This window comes from Phodopus roborovskii, unplaced genomic scaffold (genome assembly GCF_943737965.1).
Source record: "Phodopus roborovskii unplaced genomic scaffold, PHOROB, whole genome shotgun sequence".
NCBI lineage: Eukaryota > Metazoa > Chordata > Mammalia > Rodentia > Cricetidae > Phodopus > Phodopus roborovskii.
Genome location: NW_026126770.1, coordinates 125,800 through 152,783, shown reverse-complemented (window position 1 = coordinate 152,783; position 26,984 = coordinate 125,800). Strand labels below are relative to the sequence as shown.

At 39.0% G+C, this 26,984-nt stretch overlaps 1 pseudogene; it reads left to right on the top strand.

Annotated features, from left to right (window-relative positions):
• Nucleotides 1-14,517: 14,517 nt before the first annotated feature.
• On the top strand, nt 14,518-23,826 carry LOC127214584 (F-box only protein 33-like; annotated as a pseudogene).
• Nucleotides 23,827-26,984: the final 3,158 nt, after the last annotated feature.

Below are 26,984 nucleotides of genomic sequence, written 5' to 3'. Positions count from 1 at the left end.
ACCTTGTTAAGAATTGATGTGGTCATGGTTTCTCTTCACAGTAATAGAAACCCTAACTAAGACAGTATGCTTTCCTGGATACATTGGGCTTTCTCACTCTGTTTCTTAGAATCTCCCTCCCTTCCCTCCACTCCCCATGCAGCTGTTTATTTCCCAAGTCACTGCTTACAAACAACATGGCTCTCTTTCTTCCTCCTCTATTTCCCTTCACCAGGCAGTTGCCAAGATTTACAGCTTGCCTGCCCTGTTGTTTTCATTTCAAACTACATTAAAATTGTCCACAAGATCGCTTCTGAGTCTATATTTTACTAACAAGACTAAAGACTGCAATGTGTAAGTCACAGTGTCTTAGTTATGATTTCTATTGCTGTGACCAAACTCAATCTGGGAAAGAAAGGGTCAATTTCTGTGGTCACACTACTGAGGAAAGTCAGGGCATAAAGTCTAGGAACAACATGGAGACAGAACCTGAAGAAGCTGTGGAGGGGTACAGCTTACTGGTTCACTCATCATGGCATTCTTAGCCTGCTTTTTTATAAAGCCCAAGACCACCATCCTAGGGATGACCACAATCATTGTGGGCTGGGCCTGCCCCCATGAATACTTAACCAAGAAAATGCCCAACAGACATTCCTACACACCAGATGGAGGTATTTTCTCAAGTCAAGTTCCTCTTCCCAAATAACTACATTGTGTTGACAATCTAACCAACTAGGATACTCAACTTCCCCAGTAACAAAAATCAATACCTTCACCCATTTTTCTACCTTTTGGTAATTAAAATGTATATGTGAGTTTTCTCCTTAGGTTTTCTTTTTGTTCTGCCAGTACACACACACACACACACACACACACACACACACACACACACACACACACACACACACCATATGCATGCTTAGTGAATAATTAGGCCAAAAGCAGGCATTAGAGCCCCTGGAACTGGATTACAGGTGGTTGTTAACGACCATGTGGGTGGTGGGAATCTAACCTAGGTGCTCTGGAACAGTGACTAAAGCTCTTTACCACTCGCCATCTCTCTTGCCTCATGCAATCTTACTTCCATGGATGCTTTCTTTGGAAAGAAGTTTTGGTTACTTTGATTCATTACTTTGGTTTTCTTGATACAAGTCAAGTAGTGTAGCCTCAAGCTCATGTCCTCTTGTCTGTGTCCTTATTATTCTGATCCCAAGTATGAGCCCTGCTATGGAAGATTTGGCAAGCTATTTTGCCCTTGATATCATGTGAAAATATCTCTACCAACTCTGTGTTTCCTTTTGTTGGTTTTCCTTGATTACTTTTGGTGTGGAAGATTGGGAGTGGAACATTGTTTGGAAGGTATGTATTGTTTGAGGAGGTTTTTTTGTATGTTTGCCTTTGACTTTGCTGATTTGTTTATCTTACTTATTCATAGTTCTGATTGTTATGGTTTGTGGGAAGGAGACTCCAGTTATAGAAATTCTGCCTAGTAGCTTTGGAAAAGAAGGACATGCTTACCAACACTCAGTGGATAGAAGCAGGTAGATCTCAGTGAGTTCAAGGCCAGCCTGGTCTACAGAGCAAGTTCCAGAACAGAGAAACTCTGTCTCAAAAAAAGAAAAAGAGAAGGAAGTAAGTGCTGACCCCTGTTGACTCAAGGTTTTAAGGAATATCCCTAGGATAGAACAAGAGGAACTTTAGGTTTACAACATGTGAGGAGAGACTTTCAAACAAGGAAAAACTGTGTTCATTTATTGTGGTATTGCCCCTCTCTTATCCATCACACTTCAGGACTCCTGAACTATAGACTTGATTGTGAATGGAACTCTGTTTCTCTGCACAGTGTGACACACAGAACAATCTCCTTTCTCTACTCTTCACAATTACTTGTCTCTCTAAACAGCCCACTGAGGAAAGATGGCTAAGCTTAGCTTGTAAGGATTGTGATGAATTGAGATCTGCAGACTGGATGACTTAGGAGGACTCTCTGACTACAAAGGGATGCATCCCAGTAGGCCAAAAACCAAATGATCTTGCTCTGACCATGACCAAAAGCAAGAAGAAGAAGGAAACTTATTTTTGCTTACAGTTCCAGAGAGAGCGAACCATAATGGCAGAGGCTGAATGGCAGCCAGTGGCTGGAGCATGAGGCTGAGGGACCACACTATACCCTCACATAGCAAGCAGACACTAAACTGGAATGGGTCAAGTTTGTAAATTATCAAACCCACCCCATGATATAATTTCTCTCTATAGCCTTGTCCCTATTAGTTTCATGACCTCTCCAAAACTGCTGCCAACTGGGAACAAGTATTCTAAGGAATGAGTCTATGGAAGAGGTCAATGTCATTTAAGCATTATGTAAGTCAAAGCACTTGCCACCAAATCTGAAGACCTGAGAATGATCCTTGGAACCTGTGCTGGAGGGGAAAATTGACTCCTGCAAGTTATCGGCTAACCTCCACATGCTCATACACATGCACATGTACAAACATACATATAATAAATATGTAAAAAATAAAATGGTAGACAAAGCAATTTTGTAAAGCAGAGAGAAGAGATTTATTCAACATGGCTACACTAGGAAGAACAGATGAAGGGGTCCAGTAATGTAGCATCCATCTTTAGCATATGAATGTGAGCCTTAGATTAAACACAGAAAGAACTGAGGGGGAGGATGAGAGATGCACATGATTAATTGGTCCAGGGAGGATGCAGTCTGGTGGATCCTTGCCTCAGCTCTGTATTTATTTAAGGTTGAAATGCAGAGGGATCCCATTGAACAGAATCCTCCATCTTTAATCATACATAAACTATGTGCCAAAGATGATGAGAATCTCAATTAGTAACAATGTCCTTAAGGGATTTCAGCTCCCTCTCTCTGAATCCTACATGTCACAGGAAAATGATGCTTGCAACTTAAATTCCTGAGTATGTGGTCACATATAATGCACATTAGTGAACACATATATCATGTGTAGTGCACAGACACTCTGCAGATATGAATGCCCCCCCCCGAGAATAACAAGATAGCAGGAAAGAAAATTCTTTCAAAAATTAGGAAAAAATAATATCAAAAATAAGTAATGAATGGATAAGACAAAGCCAGAGTGCCAAGACAATCCCTTTGTGTTCATCAGGGCAGCCCTGTCCTGCACTCAATAAAATCTACATGTGCATCCTGTCCTCTGGGGTGGCTTGCCAACTGTCTTTCCACTCTCTTGAGCAGCCACAAATTCCTGAATATTATAACAAGTATGGGTTTTTGCTGCCCATCACCTTGTCTTGTCCCGCCGCCATGCCTGCCCCAATTAACGCACACTGAGACTCTCTATTTGATATAATCTGTTGGCCCATTACAAGTTTCTTATCGACTAGCTCTATCTTAAGTATTAACCCATTTCTGCTGATCTATGTATTTCTCTTATCAGGGAGCCGGGCAGAATACTGCTTTCTCCAGACTCTCCATCTTGGCTCTTCTCTCTACTTCCTATTTCCTTCTTGTCTCCTAGCCCCTCCTATCTTCCTTTCCTATTGGCCAACAGTGCTTTATTCATTGACCAGTATGAGAAACATATATACAGGATGACATCTCCCATCATATATTATCTATAACCATATCTATTCTCCTTTCCCTCTCCTTTTTCCCTATGTCTCATTCAAGCCATCTGGTTCTGTTGAGGCATTAAATCAAAATCTCCTTCTCACAAGAACCAGCTGTGATGCTCAGAAATAGTGGGTCATCCTGATATGAACAGGCAGGGAAGTTATCCCTGACTCAGGAAGAAGGCACCAACCACTCTGTCATTTTTGATTCTACATTGTCCTCTAGTGGTCTACTGAAGTATCATCCTTAAGACCCTTGAAGCTTTGATGGTTAGTATTACTCAGAGGTGGCAACTTCCATGTGCAACATCTTCAGGGAAAGATCTCAGAGCTGCCAGAAGATAATTATTGCTAGACCTGGTGAAGCAGACCTGTTATGCCACCTACATGATAGACAGAGGCAGGGAGATTTCAACTTCAAGGCTAGACTGGACACTCTACCCTGGCCTCCAAATAAAAGGCAAAAAGGGGAGAAGGAAGTGAGCTTGTGACAGAACACATTCCTAGTACATTGAAGTTTGCTAGAGTTAATCTCACAGACCTCTGATTATCTGGCAACTAAGCAGGACGTTTGCTGTGATACTGGGGTAGTTTTATGCACAGCAATTATCATGTGCTTCCTTTATATGTGTGGCTCCCAGTGAAAAGAAAGACCATGGTTTTAGCCCAGTTTGAGGATCATGTGTTCACCCACTGAGCCATTTTTTCCTCTAAGTAGTTTGAGGTGTCTGTCATAGAAACTTATGGGACTTTATTCCAGGTCAGAAAGCTAGGTCATCCACAGTTCTGTCCTCTCCTGATCTAACCTGAAAATTCCTACATTTTATGATTCTGTCTCTCCTGGTCTAGACTTCAGTTTCCTGCATCTGATGATTCTGTTCTCCCTTTGTCCAATCTGCGTTTTCCTGTGTCTCATAGCTTGTCCCATCCTGGTCTAATCTGCAGTATCCTGCCTCTCATGGTACTGTCTTCTCCTAGTCTAGCATGAAGTTTCCTGCATCTGTACATTTTCATCTATATTGCTTTTGGATATGTTAAATAATCCTTGTTATATAGTAGGTTGCATGTTCCACATTAAAGGACAGGGAGTGTAGGAGAATCTAAAATTATCCCTGCCTCTCAGAAAGCATGTGCCTTATAAACTGTTGCAAGCAGCTGTGCTGAGGCCTCTTTTCCAAACAGAGGTAGACTAAAGAAGCTCCTGGTCTTCTGAACCTGAAGGGGAGGGCTATCTGTCTTCATTCCAGCTAGGTGTCAGGACACAAGCAACATAGGAAAAGTTTAGTTTGTGCTTCTACTCCTTTCTCTCTCATTTGCCAATATCATGAACCACCAAGAAAGGATGCACAGGGAAATGTGAGGCCTGCAGCCATCATCTACTTCTCTGAAACTGAGCTTCTCAGAAATGGGGATGCAAGCATGAAATGAGTGCATGCCCTTGCAGCCTATATGAGACCCCTTGGAAACTACTCTGGTGTCTCAGGAATGACTACCAAAGCCAAAAAGATTCAAATTTATGTGAGCCTATCATAGAAAACAAAACCAATTTCACTCAATAGGGTCAACCCAAAGAAAGACACCAGGTAATTTAAAATATTGACTTAAAAAAAAAACCTGGTATTGTGGTAGAGGCAGGTGGATCGCTTTGAGTTCAAACTATTCCAGTCTACACATAGTGAGTTCCAGGACAATCTGAACTATATAATGAGACACAGTCTAGGAAAAAACAATCTCCTGAGAGACTACAATAACCATCCAATGCACTATTTTCCAACAGCATAGTGAATGTAGCAGATACCTATCATCCTCTCACTGAAGCTGCCTCTTTCCAGGAGTTTTTTTTAACTGGCAGCCCCTCCTTGGCTATGTTGAGTGAGACATAAGCATAAATAATGGAAGCAGAGGGGCTCAGGGCTCCTGGAGTAGGACAGATGAATCTGAGTCTGGAATCTTGGGGCAGCTCAGTACTATGCTAGAACTTTCCTTTCTGATGCAGTCTCAGCTGCTGCTTAAAATACATGTGGCCATGTTCAGAGGCATCCGTGTGGGGCACACAAAGGAAGTGCTTATCCCTCAAATCCCACTATTTCCTCACACCTGCCTCTGTGCCTTCTCTGCCCTACTCATCCAGGGTTCCATTTGTGCTTTGACTCATATGAAGCTGATGAACTGTTCAGTGTTACCAGAGTCCTGAATCAACCAGAATGACTAGTCTCTGTTCTTCAGCTTGTTTCCAGACATGAGCCTGGAATGTCTTCCTGCCATGGTCTACATCATCACCTGTCCATGCTGCTGTCACAAAATCAACACACATCAGGAATCTGCAGTCACAAAACAACCTCACATCAGGTAACTTATAAAAGCCTTGAGAGGATTGGGTTCTGACATGCCAAAGTCAGAGTTTCAAAAGCTTTAATAATAAGTAGGGCATGATTCTACAAGATAGCTGTCTGGCTGAGACATGGCTAAGAGTCAATTCATCTCTGGTGGTTCTTTCAAATGAGTCAATATTCTTTTATTACCACAGCCTTCACAAATCATTCAGCTCTAAAAGGCTGTGGTGAATGTAGGGCATCCTTATAATCCCAAAGCTTGATAGACTGAGACAGGAAGAACATGCATTCAAGGCCAGCCTAGGCTAAATAGTGAGATGCTTTCTCTGAAAACCAAAGGTTGGAAATGTGCCAAGACTCTGGGTTCCACCCCCAGCACAGAGGAAGATAAAGAGAGGAAGACTACTAGGGACAGGATGGAAAGAGGGTCAAGCCCAAGTAGATACTCATTATATTTTCTCTGTCTTGTTTCATGTTTTTTAATGGATGGCTCCTTACTCCAAGACTTGAATTTTGAGAAGAGTCATGCTTTGCCATTTTATGTATGTCCCTAGCTCCCCAAGATAATTGCAGCTACACACTGTGGAGGGGGCTAATCCAGCCAAGAGGTCGCTTTAAACAAATCCCAGATAGCAGGGATTTAGATGTTTCATGACCTGCCATGAAATGTCCGAGACTTTGAACACTGAGAATTCTAACAGAGTCTTAGAGCTTAGAAACAAAGGATAGTTCTGCTGGTGTTTAGTGGAAGTTCACAATGCTGGTATGATCACACACTTTTAGGTCACCTCACAGGCCACCATTTGGTCAATCTGTCCTTCAAAGAAGTTTCACTGATCATCCCACCAGGATCTGTCTGTCTAAGCAGTTCTTGATGTGAGAGTGTCATGGGCTAATGCCTCCAAACTAGGTATCCTGACTTCACCATGTCTTGTCATTAAGATAACAGCAATGAGAGTTGGAGTGATGACTCCATGGTTAAGAGCCCTTGCTGTTCTTTCAGAAGACTCAAGTCCAGTTTTCAGCATTCAGCTACTGAGTGTGTTACAACTACATGTGATTCCGTTTCCAGGGCATTGAACACCATTTTCTGACTTTTATGTATTTTTTCATGTATATACAAAACAATTTCTTGAAGGTATACATGGAAAGCTTCAGAAATTAAAAAAAAAAAACATTTTAAGTAAAAGATACCAGGGGCAACATCCTTTTTTTTTTTTTTTTTTTTTTTTTTTTTTAGAAATGAGATAGACTATGTAATAAAATACCAAATTCCTGCCAGGCAGTGGTGGTACCCACCTTTAATCCCAGCAGAGAGGTGGCAGATGTAAGAAATACTGTATCTTCAGGGAAAGACCAGGCTTTTGTAAGGACACTAGAGTGTGGCCCAAGGAGAGGCATCCTCCCAAAAGTTGCCATCATAGCTGTCTTATAGCTGCACCAGGTCTTGTGGAAGCAAAGATGTGGCCCCACTTACACACAAGGTCAACAGGAACTGTGGGTGCCAAGAACTCAGAGTTGCTACAATGGTGATTGCTTGCTTTTCAAACAGCTGCAGTCACAGATGAGCAGCAGTGGGCCATCCCAGGCGTAGAGAGCCAAGGCAGGACTACACCTAAATGGCTCCTGCTTTAGGAGCTTCTGCGGAAAGACCCGTAGAGCGTGGACCTTCATGCTCCCACTCAGGAAAGGCGCCCCCCCAATCACTCACGAGAAGCGGTCTTGATGTAAAAGCATGAGGTCTTTATATTCCAAGTTCACTGGGGTCCATTGTCATGTGTCACACAGGGGCAGAGGACTATGGACCACTAGCAAGGAAGTAAGATAGCTTTTATAGAATTACACCAAAGCCCGAGCGTCTTAGACCAATCATCTCATAGCATCTAGACACTGCTCAGAGCAGAACAATCAACTAAAACCATACAAGCCCATGTTTTATAGACCAATGAGTTTCCTAACGCCCCAGAGGTTTGCATTCACACAGGTTCCTGGGTGGATGACAAAGCTCATGTACTCACAGTTCCTGTGAGTACAGCAAACAATGTGACCTTTCGCCTATTTACTAGCTGAGGGCAAGGTCTGGAATTTAAGGTTTAAACTTCTAGCTTCCTGGAGTCATTGGGGAGTTAGGCTTTATTTTTCCATTCTTATGCCATGGCTTACATCCAGCCAAATGTATGAAAAAAAAAATGTAGCCTGTTAGAAAGTGTTTTAAGGACTCATTAAAAAAAAAAAAAAAAAACAGTGAAAAAAGGTGACATATATTGGGGTGTGTTCAGATTTTGGATGTTCATATTTCAAAGTTTAGCTTCAACAGCTGTATTACAAGAGATTTTAATTAAATATGTTCCATTTCAACAAACTAGTCTTGGTCTAAAAAAAAAGAGAGCTGAAAAATGTATGTATGTTCTGTATGTATAATGTGGACACACATGAGTGTCTGAAATGTGATTGTGAATGTGTGAATTCCAACAATAGGTGCTACTTAAATTGCTTGGGATATAGAAAGAAAAAGAAAAGAGAGAGAGAGAGAGAGAGAGAGAGAGAGAGAGAGAGATGAGGTCACTGTCTTAATTGAAAGGGTTGGAGCTCTGAGTCTCCCATGACCGTCTTGCAGAGTGAAACAGCAGGAAATGTTTAAAGCCAGAATGGCCTGAAAGCCAGAGAATTCTGTATGTATGGTTCAAAAGAGTTTAGCAGAGGAGAGAATAACGAAATCTAAATTTTGGTGGTTAAAAAATGAATTGAAAATATGGTGGTTAATATAAGATTTGAGAGAAGCTATTGAAAGGAGGCCTCAGGTAATTGCATCCCTGTTAGGCCCCACCTAAAAAGGTGTCAGTGAGGATGCAAATGAGACCATGTCAGCTATTGAGAAAAAGCTTCAGGGAACTACAGCCCTTTTAAGCCCCCACCTAAAAAAGGTGTCAGTGAAAATTCAAATGATCTTATGATCATTGAATGATATTCAGATGTTATTAGGAAATGTTCCAATGATTATGTCCTGTTTTAAAGAGAGAACCTACTGGTGATTTGGAACCTTTAAGCAACATCCTGAAAGGAGATAGTGATCCCAATTCACCTAGACAACTAACTGAAGAGAGTAGACAAGTTCTCTTACAGTTGGAGAATGCAATCCAGCATCAGTAGATTTGCTATATTGACTATGAAAAACCATGGGAGGGTTATGTGCTTCTCACACAGCATAGTAGGACTTTGGTCTTATGGCAAGGAAGATCATTGTTATGGTTGCATTTACCTATTTCCCCAGCCAAAGTGCTAAATCCTTGTTTTGAAGCATTAGCTTATGTGGTTCAAAATGCCATATGGAGTCTAGGAGATATTTTGGCAGGGAACCAAATGTAATACATGTTCTCTATAACAAACAAAAAGTTGATTGATTATTTCAAAACAGTGATTCATGTACAATTGCTTTTACTCAGTTTTTGGGAAAAATTGATAATTAGTTTCCAGCTTATAGGCAACTTGTGATCATGCCTCCTTCTGTATATCCTAAAAATTGTAAGGAGTAATCCTGTTAAAAATGCTATATAAGTTTTTCTAATGGAAAAGAAGCTTATGTTACTGATGGAAAAAATATGTAGTACAGTCAGATCCAGCTTCAGCTCAGAGAGCTGAATAGCGAGCTGTTGTGGTGGTTTTTCGGCTTCTGGTGAATGATTCCTTTAACTCATATTCTGATAGTCATTATGTTTTCAGAGCTCTTCATGTTATAGAGACAGTTACATACATTGGAACTAATAATAATTATGTTAAATTACTGTTTGAGCAAATTCAAAGAGTCATTCATCAAAGGAAGGTACTGTGCTTTGACCCCAGGTAGTACACAGTCCTCTGGTCCCTGTGTAGCTAACTTCTTTCTTAACCAAACAATATGCTACAGGATTAAGAGAAGAGCAATCAGGGCTCTGCCATACATAGGAATAAGTCTGTGACTGGATGCCTGGCCAGAGATAGAGCAGTTGACACACATCAATGCAGACACATCCTCTTCACATGCCAACTCTTTCAACTAAAATGAGGGCCATGTGGAAACATGTTCATGAACTATCATGATTTCCCTTATTTGTGGTTCTCCTGTCTTTGAATAGCAAGGAAAATATTTGTGTGAGCTGCCATAAATCTGACTGAAAGATGTCTTTTCAAGCTCTGTAAAGTCAGCAGAGGTGAGAAGCTTGAAGAGGAAGACAGGCTTATACCCTCTCAGCATGTGTTTGATGAGTCTGTGAAGGGCTCTCACCCACTGAAGCAGAAGAGTGAGCAGAAAACTGGCATCCCCTGAACCTTCAGCTGTTTATGACACTCCGTGCTTTAATAGTTCAGAGATTGTTACACTTTAGCCTCTGACATAATTGCCATTGATATTTTATAGGCTGATACATAGGGGATGGAATATAATTATTTATAAAATTTATTTATGAACTTACTTTTAGTTTCTTGAGGTGGGTCTCTCTCCATAGCTCTGAATGTTCTAGAACTATCTAAGTACACCAGGATAGCCTTGAACTCACAAAGATCTTCCCATCTGCCTATTCCTCAGCCTCTGCCTATGTCATTGCCTCAAGAGTCTGTGACCAAAGGGATGCTCCAACAACCAGGTGGAATCAAGTTTCTTTCTGTACAAATAAGATCCAATATTCTGAAAATCTGCTTTGTTACAGTTTAAGGAAGTCAAGCTCTGACATCATAGGAGGTGTGCTTAAGGTATCCAGGGAAGTTTCCTCTTAGGTGGTAATGTTACCATTGCATTTCTACTTAAAGGAAATACAGCATCAGAATTTTACTGAGCGTTTGCATTCAAATTGCCATTAGATGTTTTATGTTATATCTCTTTAAACAATATGAAATCCCCCAACTACAGCCCATTATCACAAGGACTATTTGCAGTCCAGTGTCACACATCTAGAAAATGTTAATAAGCCCACCATGAAAAGATCCCACCACCTGCATCCAATGAGCCTCACAGGGACAAGTTTGAGTACAAGAGAAAGATGGAAAGCAATAGCTTGAAGAGGTCTCTGGTTTATCTCACTGTGTGTGCTGCTTTTGCTACAGATTTGGGCACTGCCCTGAGACAACTGTGTTTTACTTAACCCCTTGGGAGTGATATAAAGGTGTTTTGATGAATATTTTCTAACTTGGATATTATTATTTTAATCTTTATGTTTTCAAACTAAGTAACTTGTAGAATTATTGCTTATTAAACAATGCTCAGGAAATACATTTCTTATTAAAACAATTAACAATATGTTATATTTGTATTTTATTCCCCTAGGACCATGTGGGTCTCTGAATTTTATTTATTTATTTATTTATTTATTTATTTATTTATTTATTTATTTATTTTATATAACTAAGTCCATTTAAATGAAAACATACATTTATAGACAATATTTGGGAATTTGGGAGTCGTTCTTTCCAAACTACTTCCTGCTGGTAAGGGGCGATGTCATGGGAGATTGGAAGAAGATTCAGAAATCCTGGCTGTAGTCTGTAAGGCTGCTTATTCCAGCTGTTTTGAATGTAGGATCACCTGGTACTCTGTTTCAGGTGGTCTGGCTTGGTCAAACCACATTAGTCTAGTAGGAATCCACATCTTTTCATTTTCTGTGGTAACAAAAATAGAAATCCTTTTCCCCAGTAACTTGTCCTTGAACTTAAATTTTGGAGTCAAAGCATTTTTTTAATTTAATTTATTATTTTACATGTGGATCCCAGTTTCCTCTCCCTCCCTCCCTCCCTCCCTCCCTTTCTCCCTCCCTCCTTTCCTCACTTTTACCCTCTCTGTCCTCTCACATGCACTCTAACCCCCCTCCCCTCCCATCTCCCAACACCAATTCCATATGTAGGGGAATGCCATCCAGTTGGGGACATAACTTCCTTAATCTAGAGACAGGAGGGTCTCTGAATCTTATGCCACTCATTATGACATGCTTCTTTCAAATGTATGATCATCTTCAACTTTGTTGTAATAACTATACATTATTTTGTCATTTTTGGTTGTTACCTCTTGAAAGTATGTTCATTGAAAAAGATCAACAGAAAGGCATTAAGTGAGAAATTATATGGAGTAGAGGGTAAGAAAAATAAAATCAGTATAGGTAGATAGAGAAAATAAGTTCTTTTCAATATAGGAAAACAATAAGCAAATATTTAATTTTTTTAAAACACACAAAAATGATGGGAACTGTAAACAGCAAATTGGGAGTATGCAGTGAGGGGAGAGGGAGTTAGGAGAAACAGAAGGGCAGAAGTGGATGGGAGAGGTGGGCTTGAGGGAACAAGAAGATTGAGTCATGTATGGAATGGAGGAGGGCAAGAAAAGAAATATAATAGACTGAGCCAGTATACGTTTAAAGAGAAATCTGGCACTAGGAAAATGTTCAGAGATCTACAAGGATCACCCCAAATAACAATCTAAGAAATAGTTGAGAGGCTACCTTCAATGCCCTTCCCCAATAATGAGATTGATGACTACCTTATATGCCATCTTAGAGCCTTCATCCAGTAACAGATAGAAGCAGAAGCAGATGCCCACAGCTAAACACTGAGATGAACTACTGGAATCCAGCTCGAAAGAAGAAGTAGTGGTGAGCAAAGGGGTCAAGACCAGGCTGAATTTCGAAACCTGCAGAAACTGTTGACCTGAACAAGGGTGTGTTTATGGGCCTCAGTCTGATAGCTGGGAAACCAGCATAGGACCAGCCTGGAACCCGTGAATGTGGGTTATCAGGAGGAATGGGAAGGCTGTGGGGTTTCTGGTAGTGGATCAATATTTATCCCTACAATATGAAGGACTTTTTAAATACAGGGAAACTCTCTCAGCCTAGACATGTATGGGAGGGACTAGACCCTGCTCCAAATGATATGACAGACTTTGAAGATCCCCTATGGAAGGCCTCATCATACATGGGGAGCAGAATGAGAATGGGATGGAGGTTGGGTGAGCAGAGGAGGATGGGAGCATGATAGAACTGTGATTGACATGTAAAACCTCAAACTAAACACAAATTATAAAAATTCAGAACACAGTTCTATTGATTGATCCATGCATCCACCCACCTACCCATCCATTCATCCTTCCACCCAATCATTTATGCAACTGTCCATCTATCCATCCATTCACCTATTCATCCATATACCCATGCATCCATCCATTCATTCATCCACCCACCCAACTTATGTGTATGCCTACTTACCCTCTGGTTTAAGTATTGTGATTATATAGCTCATTTAGAAACATAATGTATAATTTAGTACAGATTATAGAGAGCTATTTATAATAGGTAAAACGTATAGTGTCAGTTAGGTTTTCTAGATATATACATATATATTTGAATAAGATAGGTATTAATGAAACCTTTCAAAGACCTACAGAACATGGCATTTTAAATGGTTTAGAGTTTTTCTTAACTGTGAGGCAAAACTGCTCCTGGCAACACCACTAGTTAGAAAGGAATATGGACATCAAAGAAACTCATTATGGAGATTGATTTCAATATGGAAAGACTAGCCATTTGGGCAAGATAATACTCTTCTCTAGACTGTTTGACTTTATGCTGTATAAAGCAGGACCCACATAGAAGTGTCTGCTGATATAAGATTGACATTGCTACAGGGTTCCTATCTCATGGAAGAGTCTCCCAGATATGCTGCAGGACACAGAAAAAAATGTGACAGAAAAACTACCAACACAGGTGGGACATTTTGAAATATCTTGCTTTGCTGAGAAGTCTGCCAGGCACACTATAGCCTATGGGCTGAATAGGGAACATTACAGAAGAACTTCAGGTGCCTGACCAAGTAGTGAGATGTTTCTGTCATTTCTAGAGTTTATACGTTATCCTTCTGTGGTCTTTGATGGATAGTTGAGGTTATGGTTTTCCTTAGTAAGCATTAAAGATAAGTTACATATAGAACTTTAGATTTCAAAGATAGGATAGATGATGGAATATTTCCTTTAAATCTTGCTAAATGTTATTGGACTAATTATTGTTCACTGTGGTTCTTACTTGATAACTGTTTTCTTATATATTTTACTATGTTAAAGTTAAAACCCTTCTTTTTATTTAGACCGAAAAGAGGAGATGATGGGAGTTGTCATACTGCAAATATATTTCTCTTATCTGTTAATGAATACAGCACTGTTGGTCAATAGGAAAGCAAGATAGGTGGGACTAGGACACAAGGAGGAGAGAGGAAGTAGTAGGGAGGAGATTCAAGATGTAGGACAAAGAGAAAAGAATGATGGGCACTTTCTCCTGTAATATAACACCTTCTAAATTGTCTACAACCAGTAGACTGAATGACCCATCCTAATTTCAGGCATTGCCACCAGGGATGTGTCACAGTATCTGAAACTTGGTGAGGTATGAGGGAATCTGGCAAGGTGAAAGATGGGATTTCTGCTCTGCTATGGAAAAGGATATTTTAATGGCAGAGTTTTGTGCAGCAGTACAAAACATTGAATTATCAGCATGGAGGAAGATTGCTGCTGAGCCCCAGTTGGATCAGCATACTACAAACAACAGAACTACTTTTTATATAAGGATGAAATCTTCACATTCTTGTTACATCAATGAGATTCATCCATGACAAGGCATTTGGACACCATACTTGGTTCAATAATGTTCTGCACACTGTGATGCCATCAACATTGATGGGCAAGTACCTGTTTAATAAATATACTGAGATCTTTGGCAAGGTATACATGAACCATATTTTAGAATAGGTTTTTCGCGCCTGAGGACCCCCCATAATGATATCCAACCAAGCTTCAAACCGTCCCATACTTCCCAGCAGAGTATAAGTATAGCATTTGCTTACGAAAACTCCCTCATCTCTCTTTCATATTTATTTCTCATTGGCCTTGGTTGGCAGCTACTGCAGGTTCACCACATATTTACCTGATGCCTCCTCAACTGATTGTCCATTGACAGTAATACTGTGAGGACTGCCATTTTCTTCTTCCTTTAGTACGTTTGTTTACTTCTTTCTCATGATTTACATATTTTATGTAATTGTAAATTATCCAGATATTAAATCATCTAATTGAGGTGTCAATTGGAAAGATTTCAACCATTTCGTCACAAAATACTCTCAGGTAACTCTTTAGTTTGCTGGCAATGAACTCTTTTCATTCATGAGAGACCATTTGCCAACTACTTCCAAGATTTCTGGAGTGGATGGTATTTTCCTCCATTTAGGCCTGTCCCTAGACATTCAAGTCTATACTACAACAGGAACCTACATTTTAAGTGTTTGTTTCACACTGACCTCTGACACATTTGGCATTGATATATTATAGGGTTCAATAGAAAATGAAGACTTCATTTATTTATTGACTTTCTTTTATTATCTTTCATGATGTTCTGAACTAAATATTTTGCATCAGGGTAGCCTTGATCTCACATTAATATGCTGGTCTCTGACCCTGCTTCAACCACCATGACACACACACACACACAGTTTTAAATTTTGTTTTTTAAAAAATATATATTATGAGTACTCCTCTGTGACTTAATTCTCCCAAAAGATGCCTGGGAATCAGAATTTTTTTTTAAGTTTTCTCCAGAATACTATGTAGACCAGGCTGTCCTTGAACTTGCAAAGATATGCTTTCCTCTGCCTCCTCATTGTTAGCTTTAAATGCAAGAACCATCAAGACAGAGCTGGAGTCAGAAGTTTTGAAACCATTAATTTTCTTTACACATTGTGTATGCTAAAATAGCCCCAATCTCTTTATATTCCTGGCCCAGCTCTTTGAGTGCTGAGTTTATAGGCATGCACCCTTCACCCATGTGATAAATTTAATTTACCAAAAATGTCAGCACAGACTTCATTGTCTCAATCCATCCATGTCAAATGTTGTTATGAATACTTTGTAATTATAAATAATAATCACAAAATTCTAATAGTGATATCTCTCCATACTCTGTTTTCTGAAAATGGTTAAGTGGGGGCACCTACTTTCTACAAAGTAAATAGTTTAGTAAGGACTGTCTCACTGGGATACCTGGCACCCTAATTTATTCTGAGAACCACGGGATATACTAACAGATACACAAAACTATGAAAAGTGTTTATTAAGAAATTTCCAATATTATTGTGGCCTCATAAAAAGAGATTGGCAATAAACCTTCTGTTTCTATCTTGTGGAACAGTTTGAGGAGTAGTGGTATTAGTTCTTCCTTGAATGTCTGGTAGAATTCTGCACTGAATCCATCTGGCCCTGGACTTTTTTTCGTTGGAAGGCTTTCGATGACTGCTTCTATTTCATTTCGGGTTATAGGTCTATTTAAGTTGTTTGTCTGTTCTTGATTTAATTTTGGTAAGTGATAGTTATCCAGAAACTTGTCCATTTCCTTTGAATTTTCAATTTTTGTGGAATACAGATTTTCGAAGTATGACCTGAAAATTGTCTGGATTTCCTCTGTGTCTGTTGTTATGTTCCCCATTTCGTTTCTGATTTTGTTAATTTGCATGTTCTGTCTCTGCTTTTTCGTTAATTTGGATAAAGGTTTATCAATCTTGTTAATTTTCTCAAAAAACCAACTCTTTGTTGCATTGATTTTTTGTATTGTTTTCCTGGTTTCTATTTTGTTGATTTCAGCCCTCAAGTTGATTATTTCCTGGCGTCTGCTCCTGCGGGGTGAATTTGCTTCTCTCTGTTCTAAGGTTTTCAGTTGTGCTGTTAATTCATTTATGTGACTATCCTCTGTTTTCTTCATATGGGCACTTAGTGCAATGAACTTCCCTCGTAGCACTGCTTTCAAGGTGTCCCATAAGTTCGGGTATGTTGTATCCTCATTCTCGTTGAATATTAGAAAGTCTTTAATTTCTTTCTTTATTTCTTCTTTGACCCAGGAGTGGTGCAATTGCACATTGTTAAGTTTCCATGAGTTTGCAGGTTTTCTGCTATTTGTATTGTTGTTGAATTCCAATTTTAAAGCATGGTGGTCCGATAAGATACAGGGGACTATTTCTATTCTCTTGTATCTGTTGAGGTTTGTTATGTCTCCTAGTATGTGGTCGATTTTAGAGAAGGTTCCATGTGGAGCAGAGAAGAAGGTATATTCTTTTGTCTTTGGATGGAATGTTCTATAGATGTCTGTTAGCCCCAGTTGAGACATAACTTCTGTTAATTCTTTTGTTTCTTTGTTGAGTTTCTGATCTGTGGTCCTGTCTAGTGTTGAGAGTGGTGTATTGAAGTCTCCCACTATAAGTGTGTGAGGTTTTATATGAGCTTTGAGTTTTAGTAGTGTTTCTTTTACGAATGTGGGTGGCTTTGTATTAGGGGCATAGATGTTCAGAATTGAGACAGACTACAGCTAGGATATCTGAATCTTCTTCGAATCCCCCAAGACAGCGCCCCTTACCAGCAGGAAGTAGTTTGGAAAGAACGACGCCCAAATTCCCAAATATTGTGTATAAATGTTTGTTTTCATTTAATTGGACTTTGTTATATAAAATTAAATAAAAAATACTCTATATGCAAAAAAAAAAAAAAAAAAAGAAATTTCCAATAACTGGGCTACAGAGATGGCTCAGCAGCTAAAAGCACCCGCTATTCTTATTGACGATAAGGGTTCAATACACATTGAACACCTAATGGCTTACAACCATCTGAGTAAGTCTCATTTCAAAGAATCTGGTGCCCTCTCCTGGCCTCTGCAGAAACCAGCCATAAACAAAGTGCACATACATACATGCCCTCAGAACCTATGAAATAGTGCTGGGCATTGTAGCACACACATGTAATACTTTAAATGAAAAGAAACCAGAAGGTGAGGGCTGTTGTTCTCTAAGAACCCTTACGTTAGAACAAAACAATCATTACATTGGATTGAAAATTTTGACAACCTCTGCTTCTCAAAACTGCAGGGCATGTGGTGAGTTTTCCTGTTGCTAATTGATTCTTCTTGTTCATTTATCATTAATTTTCTTTCTTTCTTTTTTTGGTTATTAAATCTCTGTCTATTTTCTATTTGTTCATTATTTGGAGACAGTGTCTCATTCTGTGTTCCATGGCATGCCTCAAGCTGAGAGATCCTCCTGCCTTTGAGACCTGAGTGCAGGGATTAAAGGTTTCAGGCCCATGTTAATTTTATTAATTAATTATTTTATTTATTTAATTTTTTTTGCATCAAGTTTCTCTGTGTAGTCCCATGTGTCCTTGATTCACTCTGTAGACCTTGCTGGGAGGTAAGTCATAGAGATCCACCTGCATTTGCCTCCCAACTACCGAAAATAAAGTCATGGACCACTACTGTCTGAATATTTTTTAAATTATACCTGTTGAAGTTTCTCAAAGTTCCTGAAGTTCATGAAGGTCTTGAAGAAGGAGATCATACAGTATGTACTGAAACAGATTCCTTGGACCAAAGTAAAGAAGACTTATAGGAACATCTTGCCAACCTACTGGTGAAGCATCATACAGAAGAACCTTGAGATGTGACCTTCAGAATCTTCCAGAATATCAATAGGAAGGATGCCAGTGATAGGTCAGCAGGAGATTTGCTGGTGAGTTGGGTCAACTTCTTTACCATGAGATTCATGTCATAATTAAGATAATTCTTCTTTAGGCCCAACTCCCATAGGAAAGGCAGGTATGGGGCCCATTTTTCTATTTGAGGAAGTAGGCACACTGGGGTAGATATGTTAGCTCTGATCTTTGAAGTCAAATGAATGAAGGTTTCATGCCCTAAACTACCTAGATTGTAAAACTTCTACCTAGGACATCAGTAATTTTGCCCTTGCATCAAAACTGAATACTTAACTCTAGAGTGACGTGGTCGCTCTGGATTTGGACTGTCAGCAATAGGAAACACATGGGGATGAGGAAATTGGCTCTGTCTTTGTAAACATGAAAACCTGACTTCAGAAACCACATAAAAGCCAGGCACCATAGCAAGTTGTCCCTTCGGCATGGCAAGTTGTAAGCCAGCTGAAAAGAAATCTGTCTCAAAACCTGACATGCAGGAGGGGCTGGAGGGATAGCTTAATATTTAAGAACACCTGCTCCTCTATCACAGGACCTGGGTCAGTTTCCAGAAGCCAGATGATGGTTCACAACTATTATGTAACCCAATGGTCAGGGAATCTAGTGCCCTCTTCTGTCTCCTGAAGGCACAGCACTCATATGATACACATATATGTATGCAGACAAAAGAACCATATACATCAAATTAAAGCAAGCCCGTTTTTATTTTAATGCAGGGCACCTGAAGAAGACACCCAGTGTTAGTCTATGGTTTCAACATGTATTGATTCTGTATCCTTCCCCCCATCCACCCACCTATATACTTATAATGCATGTATTTGAAACAAATCTAATCAGTTGTGAAATAAGTTTTCTCATTTTTTGTCAAGGCTGGTATGTTTATATCTTTAACAAGCACAGGTATAAAATGGAAAAGCCATTTTTCATTAAATAGCATGGTTTTAAGAGTCACATATTTATTTACTCTTGTATAAAATATCAGGATGCAATTTTCTGATAAACTTAGGTCTGTGGCTACAAAAGGTTCTTCACACCTTAGTGTTTTGTTTGCTGTTTTAAAAATGTCTCTGTGCTGTTCTTTTACTCTGACTTCTTCTGGGACTCCAGATGTGAGCTCAGCATTTGGCTTTGGTTCCAGTGTTGTCCACAGTCATTAAATTTGAATACAAGCTTTGTACTTAGTCCATGCCCTTTACCATGTTTGCTATTTCTCTGTACTTGCCATCACTCTGAATATGCACAACAGTCTGAATGTGATTTGCCTATGAATTTGATGGTAGAAGCTACTCTAGAATATCTTTTAGACATATTTTAATATGTGCTTATATTAAACATTTAGAAAATCATTTTGACCATTTTCTCCTATAGGAAACTCCAGAGGTTTAATCTGTTTGGAGATAGAAGCAAAGAAGTCTATCCAGCACATACCTCAAGAGGGAAGAACTTGACTTCATGAAGATTAATCAGTTAAGTCACACAGTAAGCTTTACAAGGGCATGTGTTAATAACAAGTCTAGCTCTTGATTGAAAAGTAGTAAGACACAATCAAGAACAGTGATCTTTAAAAATTATGGAGGTAACGTACAGGCAAGAAGATCTGAATCCACATTTCCTGATCTTGTGTAAATGCTGTAGAAGCATGATGGACTACCTACAATTATAACTTTGGCAGGCCCAAGGTCAGGTATCCCAGAGCAAGCAGGCCCACAGAGGCTAGCCCTGTCAGCAGACTCTGGTTTGATTGAGAGAGCCTGCCTCTCTCTCTCTCTCTCTGTCTCTCTCTCTCTCACACACACACACAGTGTTGGGCTAGAATATATGTCCTAGAAATATCTTAACTGCATTTTAGTTGTGATTATGTGACAATTGATGGCATAAATCTTTTGGGATAAATAATATAGCTTGCTGGGTAAGTATTGCTATGTGAATTGTTACTATTTTATTTTATGCATTTTAAGTGCTTGCCTGCATGGGTATATATGTACCACATATATGTCTCTTTGCTACAAGTCAGAAGAGGGTTTTGGTTCTCTTGTAAATGTAGTGAGTGAAGGTAGTGTGCTGGTGGGTGGGTGCTGAAAAATGAACCTGGATTCTTCTGCAGAGAAAGCTCTCTTACACAAATCCCATTCCTGCTATTTAAAGGTATTATTTTTTTCACTTGCTTTTATTATCTTTTCTGCATGTTTAATGTATCTTACTGATTACATTGTAATGTGAGACTAATTGCATTTGTAGATTGGATAGAAATAAAGTAATGGGAAACAATATATCTCAACATTGAATGCTTTGTGTTGCCCATTTCTAAAAGATTAGTGTCAAGTGCTAATGATAACATTGTGTTCTGTTTCCTTGTATAATTTAGCAGCTGTTTGAAAAATACTGAGTAGGAGTAGGAGACTAAAATAGCTGTCTTGTGTTTTTCTGCTGGAAATAGTGACCCCCCCAACATCCCTGTTGTCTCTAACTCAATTGCCAACACTATGGAGCACCTAATTTTACTAGGCAATGGTATTTCTGGCAACAGAACGCTTATTACTGCAGTTGAACTAGAGTGGTGTGTAAATCTGAGTTCACTTGCCCTGGATTTCTGTGATTTTACAGCTGAGATGGCAAGAGTCTTAACTGATAGCAACCATGTGCCTTCACAGCGATCTCCTGGTCTGCAATGTTTCAGTGATGCACAAATGATTACACAACATGCCAAATGATGAGAACTATAAAGCCCTAGCAGGAAAGATCTCCAGCCTTCAGGTCTATCTAATGGCTTTTGATGTGCAAGGAGAAGACATGCTAAAGATTCTGAAACCCAGTATACCACTTGAGAGTGTTCACTTTGACAGCTATGTCACTTGTGTCTCAGGGGCTATTGTTGATCTTATATCCAGGCAGTACAGCAAATTTCTCACCCATTTTTTATTGGTAATTGATGTAAGTGACACGTCTGGTTTTCCAGATCTTAGTGACAGGTGCAATAAAGATCAATTTATTTTATCAGCATGGAGGTGCACAAAGCTCATGGTGTGTGGTTTTATTCACTATAACTTGATACTGGCATCATACCTTAAAGTGTTTCATTCTGGTAAATATATCGCAAGTTTGAAAGTCCTGTCTCAACCCTGAGTGCTCTATCCCTGGGTCCCTGTAATGATTTTACCTGTCATGAGGAAATAATACTAACGTAGCTAAGGAAATAGATATGTAACTACCTACATTGGGTATATTCACTCCAATCAGAAGATCCTGAAATGATTAGGAGGAGGGACACAGAAAGAAGGAAAGTGTGACTTTTATACTTACAACCTCATCTTTTAGATTCTAGTGTTGATGTATTTACTATATTGTTTAAATTATCTATTACTTATACATATGCTTACTTCTTAGCCATTCATCTTAGTATGTGTACTATTCTCTTTTGAATAGAGTTGCTATTCAAATATACTAAGAGAAAATTTTACTTTAATACAAATACATTTTATTTTAATATAAATAATATATGAAAATGTCTTACCTAGGCATGGCATCACAAGTAAATAATCTCAGCTCTTGAGAGGCTGAGGTAGGAAGATTGCCAAGAGTTTGAAAGGGCAGTCTGGTCTACATAAGTGTTCTAGTCCAGCCTGAGATACAGTGTGAGACCATGTTCATAAATTAGTAATAATCAGAGTATAGTGGCACACATCTTAAATCCCAGGACTTCAAAGGAAGAGGAATACAGATCTCTGTGAGTTCAAGGCCATCATGGTCTACAAAGCTAATTCTAGGACCACCAGCGATGCTACACAGAAAAATTCTAACTCAAAAAACAAAAAGAACCAACAAATAGGTAACACAACAAGCAAGGACTGTTTTACCTCTATAGTAACTCTTTCATTGTTTTTGAAACTATTTTTCTTAGCCTGCAATTGTGTCCCTTTAGGTTTTACTTTATAATTGGCCATAGAATTATAGGTAATAGACAGAAAAAGATCCATATTAAAATTAGCAAGTGGTTGTTGGGGAAGATGGCTCGCGGAATGAAGTGCTTAATGTGCAGGTACAGGACTAGTGTTCATATATCTGGAACCCATCTAACAGCCAGGCAGCTTGGTGGCCACCTCAAGTCCTCTACTCAGGAACAGAGAATAGAATCTCTCCCTGGGTCATGCTGGCTAGCTATTCAAGTTCTGGTTCAATGTCAAGATCCTCTCTCAACTAACAAATCAGAGAGCAAACAGGAAAGGCATCCAGTGTCACCTTTAGACCTCTACAAGTTGGCATACACTTGCATGCATGCACATTGTGTAAAATAAAAACAGGGATTGCCAAACAATCCTTTTTAAAGCTTTTTCTTTTCAGAGTCTTAGATAGAAATAAAGCTTCATCATCTTCCTCACTTATCCTTTCCCAGAGGTGACCTCTGTTCTGAGGCTGACACATAGTCTTATGTTTCCTATGACTTCTGATAATAAACCATTGCTCTCAAAGTTCCAGATGTCATGACTGTAGACTATGAGAAGCCATAGGAAATATTTTTGCAATGAAGAAAAATTCCTGTTTTGTAAATCGGGTTTTTGTTTGTTTGTTTTGGTCCTCAAGACAGGGTTTCTGTGTGTACCCTGGCTATTCTGGAACTCACTCTGTAGATCAGGATGAACTCAAACTCAGATATCTACCTGCCTCTGACTCCTAAGCACTGGTTCTAAAGGCATGTGCTATCACAGCCCAGATACATACATACTTACATACATACATACATACATACATACATATATATATGGGACTTAGGTGGGAAATAAAATGTGTTCCTTATGATAAATCAAATGTCTTTTTTTTTTTTTTTTTTTTTTTTTTTGCTGAGTGAAATACCACTTGACAGCTCACAACTCTGTGACATTCTTAAGAGAGTATGAAACACCTAGGTAGTCATGACTTTTTATTCTCAATTTGTTTTAAAGGGAAAGGACTGACATGGTGAAATACAAATGTGTAGCTTCTTATGAAGCACTTACCGAGGAACAGAGTAAACTTACCAAAGACAGAATAAAACAGAAGAGAAGGACAGATGCCTTCTTCTTATATTTAAGATGATACCATGTGGGCACTCATCCTCATTGCTATTGCTGGTCTTTGTGGCTCTCATCTCAAATGCTTGCAGTCACTGAAGAAAGCATTAATATTTACCAAGGTGAACTAACCGAGGATGATGTGGATTCCCGTGCATAACCTTATTGAGCAGAGCAAGTATCGCTGGGCCTTGGTCAAACTTGGCAAGCAGTCCTGGACCCTGAATCACTCAGTGTCTTCACTAAACCAAATTGTCATTTTTACAGAGAGATACTAAACTTCAATGAAGACATTATGTTTTGTAAAATGTATAATTTCTGTGTCCAGATATGCAAGTAGGGTCTTAGTATTTTTTTTAAGTATTGTAAACTAAACAATTTGTGCTGTGTTAAATCAGCTTTATAGGATTATATATGTATATTCTATTTCTTGATCAAAGAAAATAGTTAGGTATTGGTTTTACAAGTAGAATGTTACATTGTACAGGGCTTTCTTGGTTGATTAGATTGTTACCAAACCTTAAGGGCAAATAGACAATAATTATCTGAGGTTGCTGCCTAACTTTTTCATTGAGGTACTCTGCTTTTTGGACATTTTTATTCTTTCTTTTTCAAAATGCCGAGCTCAGAAGCCAAATACACACACACACACACACACACACACACACACACACACACTCATAGCATAGCCAGGTGGATTGAATGCAATGCACTGCATCTATGTATTCTGGTAGCATCTCATTGATTTTGGTTTAAAATAGAAGGGAAGGTAGTGTCCCAAATGAGATATCTTTAACAGAAACCTGAGTTTAACTTTTATTAACTATATAATAATTGATACTGCCAATTACCATTCTGAATTTCATATAGTATAAGTTAGATATTGTTTATCCTTTTTAAATGCATTTATATAAACTGAACCCTCAAATTGCTGGATATTTTAGGCTATATCCGACTTAAGTTTTTTCACCTCTTACATTCAAGTTAGCTTCTTCAGCCCAGATATCAAAACAGTGGAGGAAGAAATGAACTGTATTCCAGGGAATACTTCAAGGCTAAGTGAAAGCACAGAACTGTAGGCAAACAGGCTTGCAAAACAATATTAGTCATAACATCCTTAACAAGTCACAGGATTCTCTCTGTCAGCATGCATGTCAGCTGGCAAAGAATAGATCTGCATGAAAAAGTGCCCACATGCTGGCTGGATCTGGCCGCTTTGGCCAGCTGGATGCTGCTAGATTGTACTATTTAATGTCGAATTGACTTGTGGTAGACAGCTGTGCTGTGTGTCAGCATCCTCAGATGAGGGATGGGAAAAAAAAGACAAGGAAAAAAACGCATTTGAGTGAAGAGAGAATGGAAGGGAAAGAAAGGAAACACAAAAGCTTGTTCCATGACAGGTGTGAGTTGCTATGGTACATACAATAATGTTAAGGACAGCCTCCAATAATCAAGTAAGTAGCCGACATGGGTGGCTAGCAGTGCTGAGACCTGGCTGCTCCATTGGAAGTTTGGAAACACAATTTATTTATGGAACAACTTTATATATCTTAAAATGGTTTTACCATCTTATATTAAATGAACTGTTGACAGGCGTGCACTTTGTCCAGTGAGCACATACTATGTGGATTTTATATGCACATCTGTAGTGTGAATCCACTGGCACAGTGTGTGTAAATTCCAGATGTGGTGAGAGTTTCCCTTGTACAGGTCATCAGATAAAGCAACTCCTGACAGAAACTGTAAGGAAACCAGCAAAATGTTTGACCCAAAGATGGATGTTGTATGGTTTATGTTAAATATATATTCTTTTAATCACTGAAGAAAGCATTAAAAAGTGACCATTGTAATGTATTTTATTGTATATGAAACACAAACTGTCGATGTTTAAATAAAACTCTTTGGCTGCAGAGTTTAGAAAGCTTAAGTTTTTTTTTTTCACTTTGAGAAAATCCAAGCTTACAAACAGACTAAGTCAAGCATGTTAACACACTCCTATAATCCTAGTTCTTAGAGACAACAGGAAGATTGTAAATTGAAGGTCACTGTCTCAGTTACTTCTCTGTTGCAGTGAAAAGCACCATGACTAAGGCATCTTATAAAAGAATGTGGTTAATTGGGCTCACAGTTTCAGATGGTGGAAGAAAAGCAGGACACCAGCAGGAAAATCTGAGAACTCTTTTCTTCATCCACAAGTAGGAGGGAGGAAGAACTGAATATGGCACAGGGCTTTTGAAACCTCACAGTCCTATATCTTAGTAACTGTTCTATTGCTGTGTGAAATGACACCATGACCAAGGTAGCTCCTGTAAGTGGAAACATTTAACTGGGGGCTTGCTTACAGTCTTGGTGGCTTAGACAATTGTCAACATGTGAAAAGAATGGCAGCATGCCAGCAGGGATGGTTCTGAAGAAGTAGCAGAGTTGCTTTTTTTTTCATTTATTTATTTTATATAACCAAGTTCATTTAAATGAAAACAAACATTTATACACAATATTTGGGAATTTGGGCGTCATTCTTTCCAAACTACTTCCTACTGGTAAGGGGCGCTGTCATGGGTGATTCGAAGAAGATGCAGAAATCCTGGCTGTAGTCTGTAAGTTTTGAATGTAGGATCACCTCATACTCTGTTTCAGGTGGTCTGGCTTGATCAAACCACATTAGTCTGGAAGGAATCCACATCTTTTTATTTTCTGTGGAAACAAAAATAGAAATCCTTTTCCCCAGTAACTTGTCCTTGAACTTAAATTTTGGAGTCAAAGCATTTTTTAATTTAATTTATTATTTTACATATCAATCCCAGTTCCCTCTCCCTCCCTCCCTCCTTCTCTCCCTTCCTCCCTTCCTCCCTTTTTCCCTCTCTCTTCCCTCCCTTTTCTCTCTCTGCCCTCTCACATGCCCTCTAACCATCCTCTGCTCCCATACCCCCACCCCAATTCCATATGTAGGGGAATGCCATCCAGTTGGGGCCATGTAGGTCTGACAGGTCATGTGAAGTAGGGACTAGGGCTTCTCTCCTGCCTCTAGATTAAGGCAGTTATCCCAGTCCAAAAACTGTTGTTTCTATGTGAAATGAAAAATTTTATTTTAAAAATATATTCATGAATCTATATAAGTATTTCATATGATATCAATGCATGAATCTATATTTAAAAAGACAGTGGAAAGACAAAAGCCACATGGCAACATACTCTGAAGTGTTGTAAACATCACTTCCTAACAGATGTTTTCCATTGATTCAACCATTGTCTACTTTACTAAGTATTGTATACTGATTTTATGTTTTGTTTATGAAAGAAGATGAAGCAGAGATGGTTACTCTTATATCCTATAATTACACACTCACATTGCTCAAAAGTAATGCCCAATTCAATTTCATGAGCTTTCACCTGTCCCATTATCACTTCAATTAGTCTAAGTATAAGGGAAACTAAATGTCTTATCATGTCAGGCTCTTGTTTCAGGCTATGAACAAACTATGACAGCAAGAATCTGGG